The sequence below is a fragment of the Triticum dicoccoides genome, chromosome 1B, assembly GCF_002162155.2.
Source record: "Triticum dicoccoides isolate Atlit2015 ecotype Zavitan chromosome 1B, WEW_v2.0, whole genome shotgun sequence".
Taxonomy (NCBI): Eukaryota; Viridiplantae; Streptophyta; class Magnoliopsida; order Poales; family Poaceae; genus Triticum; species Triticum dicoccoides.
Window position 1 is genome coordinate 698,688,426 of NC_041381.1, and position 7,373 is coordinate 698,695,798.

A 7,373-nucleotide genomic window follows, 5' to 3' on the forward strand; every position below is an offset into this window, starting at 1 on the left:
TGCACATAGCTTCACAATGGCTAATCGGACGTTTTCCGGTAGAAGCCCCCTAAATGCAACCGGAAGCAGTTGCGTCATAATCACGTGGCAGTCATGAGACTTTAGGTTCTGAAACTTTTTCTCTGCCATATTTATTATTCCTTTTATATTAGACAAGAAACCAGTCGGGACCTTCATACTAAGCAGGCATTCAAAGAAGATTTCCTTCTCTTCTTTGGTAAGAGCATAGCTGGCAGGACCTTCATACTTCTTTGGAGGCATGCCGTCTTTTTCGTGCAAACGTTGTAGGTCCTCCCGTGCCTCAGTTGTATCTTCTGTATTCCCATATACGCCCAAGAAGCCTAGCAGGTTCACACAAAGGTTCTTCGTCACGTGCATCACGTCGATCGAAGAGCGGACCTCTAGGTCTTTCCAGTAGGGTAGGTCCCAAAATATAGATTTCTTCTTCCACATGGGTGCGTGTCCCCCAGCGTCACTCGGAACAGCTAGTCCGCTGGGACCCTTTCCAAAGATTACGTGTAAATCATTGACCATAGCAAGTACGTGATCACCGGTACGCATGGCGGGCTTCTTCCGGTGATCTGCCTCGCCTTTGAAATGCTTGCCTTTCTTTCGACATTGATGGTTGGTCGGAAGAAATCGGCGATGGCCCAGGTACACATTCTTCCTGCAGCTTGCCAGGTATATACTCTCGATGTCAAGTAAACAGTGCGTGCATGCGTGGTATCCCTTGTTTGTCTGTCCTGAAAGGTTACTGAGAGCGGGCCAATCGTTGATGGTCACGAACAGCAACGCCTTTAGGTTAAATTCCTCCTGTTTGTGCTCATCCCACGTACGTACACCGTTTCCATTCCACAACTGTAAAAGTTCTTCAACTAATGGCCTTAGGTATACATCAATGTCGTTGCCGGGTTGCTTAGGGCCTTGGATGAGAACTGGCATCATAATGAACTTCCGCTTCATGCACATCCAAGGAGGAAGGTTATACATACATAGTCACGGGCCAGGTGCTGTGATTGCTGCTCTGCTCCCTGAAAGGATTAATGCCATCCGCGCTTAAAGCAAACCATACGTTCCTTGGCTCACTTGCAAACTCATCCCAGTACTTTCTCTTGATTTTTCTCCACTACGACCCATCAGCGGGTGCTCTCAACTTCCCGTCTTTCTTATGGTCCTTACTGTGGCATGCTCTCTGTTTTTGAACAGACGTTTCAACCGTGGTATTATAGGAGCATACCACATCTCCTTCGCAGGAACCCTCTTCCTGGGGGGCTCGCCGTCAACATCACCAGGGTCATCTCGTCTGATCTTATACCGTAATGCACCGCATATCGGGCATGTGTTCAGATCCTTGTACGCACCGCGGAAGAGGATGCAGTCATTAGGGCATGCATGTATCTTCTGCACCTTCAATCCTAGAGGGCATACGACCTTCTTTGCTGCGTATGTACTGTCGGGCAATTCGTTATCCATTGGAAGCTTCTTCTTCAATATTTTCAGTAGCTTCTCAAATCCTTTGTCAGGCACAGCATGCTCTGCCTTCCACTCTAGCAATTCCAGTACGGTACCGAGCTTTGTGTTGCCATCTTCGCAATTGGGGTACAACCCTTTTTTGTGGTCCTCTAACATGCGATCGAACTTCATCTTCTCCTTTTGACTTTCGCATTGCGTCCTTGCATCGACAATGACCCGGCGGAGATCATCATCATCGGGCACATCGTCTGGTTCCTCTTGATCTTCAGCAGCTTCGCCCGTTGCAGCATCATCGTGCACATCGTATGGTTCCTCTTGATGTTCAGTAGCATCATCGTATTCAGGGGGCACATAGTTGTCATCGTACTCTTCTTCTTCGCCGTCTTCCATCATAACCCCTATTTCTCCGTGCCTCGTCCAAACATTATAGTGTGGCATGAAACCCTTGTAAAGCAGGTGGGTGTGGAGGATTTTCCGGTCAGAGTAAGACTTCGTATTCCCACATATAGGGCATGGACAACACATAAAACCATTCTGCTTGTTTGCCTCAGCCACTTCGAGAAAATCATGCACGCCCTTAATGTACTCGGAGGTGTGTCTTGAACCGTACATCCATTGACGGTTCATCTGCATGCATTATATATAATTAAGTGTGTCAAAAATCATTACAGAACATCATGAATAGATAATTAAGTGACCAAATTAATAGAAGTTCATCATCACATTAAAACCAAAGTACATACAAAGTTCTCATCTAACAACATAAAGCTCTGCAGAGCATCTAAATTAATTAAACCATACACTGAAACTATGTAAAACATTTCAATGCGAAAACAAATGCGATCATAATCGCAACCAATGTAACAACTGATCCAACGGCATAATGATACCAAGCCTCGGTATGAATGGAATATTTTCTAATATTTCTAATCTTCAAGCGCATTGCATCCATCTTGATCTTGTGATCATCGACGACATCCGCAACATGCAACTCCAATATCATCTTCTCCTCCTTAATTTTTCTAATTTTTTCCTTCAACAAATTGTTTTCTTCTTCAACTAAATTTAACCTCTCGACAATAGGGTCGGTTGGAATTTCCGGTTCAACAACCTCCTAGACAAATAAAATCTATGTCACGTTGGTCGGCATAATTGTCATAAACAATAAATGAACCAATAGTTATGAAAAGATAATATATACCACATCCGAATCATAGACAGGACGAGGGCCGACGGGGGCGGATACCAAAACCATCGCACTATATAAGATGCAATAATAAAAGTAAGAAAATTATACAAGTATCTATATAAATATACAAGTAAGAATATATTTTTTCCTTTCAGAAAGAAGATAAGAACAAGAGGCTCACCACGGTGGTGCCGGCGACGAGATCGGCGCGGGCGATCGACGGCGGTGAAGACGGGGACGGGACGTGACAGACCGCTAAACCTAGACAAATATTGAGGAAAATGGAGCTTGGAGGTCGAGCTTGGAGAGGAGAAAGCTTAAGTAGTGTGGCTCGGGCATTCCATCGAACACCTCGTGTGCATAGGAGGTGAGCTAGAGCACCACAAAGCTCTCCCCTCACCGGCCACGAAAAAAAGAGCACTGGGAGTGCTCTGCTCGCGGGCGAGGGGTAGATATAGGCAACTAATTGGTCCCGGTTCGTGCCACGAACCGGGACTAAAGGGCGGCCTTTGGTCCCGGTTCACGCCACCAACCGGGACCAATGGTGGTGGGCCAGGAGCGAGGCGCATTGGTCCCGGTTCGTCCCACCAACCGGAACCAATAGGTCCAACCGAACCGGGACCAATGGCCCACGTGGCCCGGCCGGCCCCCGGGGCTCACGAACCGGGTCCAATGCCCCCATTGGTCCCGGTTCTGGATTGAACCGGGACTAATGGGCTGACCCGGCCTGGACCATTGCCCCCTTTTCTACTAGTGTTTAGGGATCCATGTAGGGATCGATTTATACTTAGAGGCTTCGGTTCGGGTGTTGATTTGGGTTTAGGGTCTGATTTCAGGTTCCATATGACCAGATTAGGGTGTCAGATTAACGATTTCATATGGCTCGATTAGGGTGTGGATATGGGGTTAGATTATGGTGTCGATATGGGCATCGATATTGGTGTCCAAGTCCGGTTAGATTTGATTGTCAATATAGGGCTCGATTAAGGGTTTGATAGGGCTTGAATTGATCATGTCGGCATGAAAAAAATCTTGATCTTGGTGTAGGAGCCCGTCAACAGTGATGGTGAACTTGATATTGTGGTAGATCCACGTGTTTTCCATGCCGGTTTCAATGCTACCATGTCCAGCTTCATGATCAGTCCATGCTAGTTTGTTACACGTGCTTTTTGTGTTGATCTTCATGGTCATTCTATGGTAATTCGCTACATCCATTTATCTGGTTCAGTTTTATTAGCATGACAAGCGTTTCAAGGCAAGGAGATTGCTAAGGGCAGCATCTGGTGAAAGAGTCAGGGGCAGGGCAACGAACATCGGCCATTTCCATGAGTTGGTAGGTCCAACCCACTTCTGCAAAGTGATTTTAGCACATGGGTTGGAGCTAATGCTGATCTCTACTGGCTTTCATAAACACATGGGCACAATCCCATGGGATATCTAACTCAAGAAGAACAATGGGTGCACCTGAAGGTCAACATCTAGAGATCAACAAGAGGCTAGCCATTAGGGGTGGGCTCACTTCGTCGTTGCTCACTAGCATATTAGCTACCTCATCACCTTCAAGGTGATGATCGAGGATGCCTTCAACGTGAATGTATTCGACCTTTCGAGCGCTGAGGTGCGGGTCCAGGCAGCCAGTGTGCGTTGACTATCTGCTTTTGAGTCCGTCATCGCTATTATGACTATGTTTGTTAATGTTGTGTGAACGCTTGTTCAAATTGCTATCATCACAAATTACTTTGTGCTCCTGCCGTGTCCTATTATTAGCATGCGAGATGTTACATCATGAGAGTGAGAGCGCCGTTCCATGCAAAATGGACGTCTTCCTCCTACAGGGATTTTGTATTGTCATTATTTGTCGACATAAGTTCAAGCATTTGAATAGAGCTCATGGGTTTGGAGAAGGTTCATGAAATTTTTAAGAAGTTGGGAATGCAAAATGTTCTGAACTTTCAAAAAGTTCATGCATTTTAAAATAGTTCGTGAATTTGGAAAACAAATCAATCATTTTTTTTAAAGTTGACATATCTGAAACAAATTTAAGACTTTGAAAAAATCGTTTTAAAGAAAATCGTAAACTTTAAACAAAAAAATTATGAAATTTAATATGAACTAAAAATACAAAAAAAAATAAAAAAATAAAAAAAAAAGCAAAACAAAAACTTGTTGGAAGATTCTAGAAATTTCCAAAAAACTGGAACTATGAGCTCATACATGGGCCGGCCTGCTGACCACACGTACGTTTACATGGGGTGTGCGCTACGAGAAGAGCTGTAACCAGTGCTACTTGCGCCAGATAGGGTTTCATGTGACTATCTACGTTAGGTGCCAGAGCCGGATCGCTCATGTGAATTGAACTGGTTATTGCTAGACGTAAAAGGCAGTCAGATTCTTGTAAACCATAACAAATAGTTTTTGATTTTAGAACATGAGCTGGAGAGCAGAAATTAATACCTTCTACTTCCTCCGTCCCACAATATAAGCCATTTTTGCGAGCTAATGTAGCTTGCAAAAACGTGGGATGGAGGGAGTATTTGGAAAGATTTAATTCTTTTCTTCTATACCTCTCCTGCTCATTGTTTCTCCTAGCTTTTTCTTTTGTGGCATCTACATCTTATTTTGTGAACAGAAAAATGGTGGAATGTACATTTAATTAGCAGAGAGTTAACTGTTTGAATCAAACACATATAATGTGGATCTATTCTACTAGTATTTATACCTGTGCAATGTCATCTTAAAATTAATGAACTCATTTTGCTAAAACAATACATGCTAATAGATTCAATGCAAAAAATTATTGTGGAAATAAGGATGCAGAATAAAAGTATTGCTGAGGTAGCAATTAATATGCAAGCCCACTTTATGTTAAAGTGTGCAAGCCCACTTTCATGACAAAGAGACGAATTCGAAATATGTACTACTTTACTTTCTCTTCTTCGTGATGGCCATGTCTTGCTCTTTGCGAGATAGAGCTCCGTTTCCACTCAAATGCATCGTAGGATGGGCTGGCCCAATAACATGGAACCTTTCACTGGTTTTCACCTATTTTGAGAAGGTTCCACGATTTTTTTGGTCTTTTTCTGCACTTTTCTTTAAGTTTTTTTTTCGAGTTACTGTGTTCCTTTATTACTTTTTACATTTTTCTTTGTCTCAAATACACGTATACTTTTTAAATACATGTTATTCATCATGCGTATACACATGGAATATTTTTTATACACTTTGGACATTTTTCCAACATCATGAACATTTTTTCAAATATAAGTTTTAGTTTATTGAATAAATGATGAATATTTTTCCAAACACACGTTGAATTTTTTTAATGGTACTTAAATATTTTTTAAAGTATGTGAACATTGTTTTACATTGTATTAACATTTAAAAAATATGAAAATATTTTTTAAATATGTGCACTTTCTTTAAATGATCTGAAATTTTTATTTTTTTATAATATTTTTTAAAATTACACGAATATTGTGTTTGCACTGCAAATTTTTAACAAATGTCATGAAATATTTTCTGAATATATGTTAAACTTGTTTTCATATACAAGTTGAATATGTTTTGAATGGTGCCAAACATTTTGCTAAAATTACACAAACATATTTTTTTACATTGTACTCCCTCCGTTCCTTTTTACTCTTGCATATAATATTTTTGTCTAGTCAAATTTGATAAACTTTGACCAAATTTATATAAAAATCATCAACATCTACAATATCAAATATACATAATATGAAACTACATTCAATAATGAATCTAAAGATATTCCTTTGGCATTGTAGATGTTGATATTTTTTTTCTATAAGTTTGGTCAGTCTAGAGATACTTTGACTTCAAACAAAAGTTATATGCAGACTAAAAAGATACGGAAGGAGTATTAACATCTAAAAAAATATGTCATGAACATATTTAAGAAACGTGTGGATTTTTTTAATGGTACAAATATATTTTTAAACTACATCATTATTTGTTAAATGTCGTGAACATTTTTTTCAGACACACGAAAAATTGTTTAATGGGATGAATTTTTCTGTAAAACAGCGCAAACAATTTACATTGTGTTAACATTTTTCCAAGTTCAGGGTGAATGGTTTATCAAATTTGAAGTAAATTAAGTATTGAAATATATGTCTATATAATATTTTAAAATATTAATAAAATTAATAATAATACAAAAATAAAAAAGAATGAACAAGAAGCAAAGAAAAAAAATGAATGATCAAGCAGAGAACAAAGCTACTGTGCGGGCTGCCCTCCTAAGGAGAGACCTCCTTCTGTCTTGTTGCGGCTGAGACAAAGCAGTGCCCACTCTTCTCCCCATTCTCCTCCACCGAATCTTCTTGGGCTCACCATGTCTTCAGTATATCCACTACATGGTCCAATAGGTATCAAGTATGGCATTTTTAATGGGAAGAAGGATCATTACATAGTTTATATTGATCACCCGAGCATATTTCTCTCTTCCTTCCTAATTTTCTTCCGCACCGGATTCATTAAACTTTCAACAAAATCACACGAGCATCATAATTTTTTCTTCTTTGAACCATCTCCCTCCTCTGAAAACAAGCATGTGTGGTGATTGAAAGGCATGAGGTTATGCCGCGCTCACGCAATACAATTTTTCTATCTGCTCGCCAACCTAAAAGCCAACTCATATAATTGTTAACTATAGATATTTACTACTTTATCACTGCTTGACTCGCCTTCT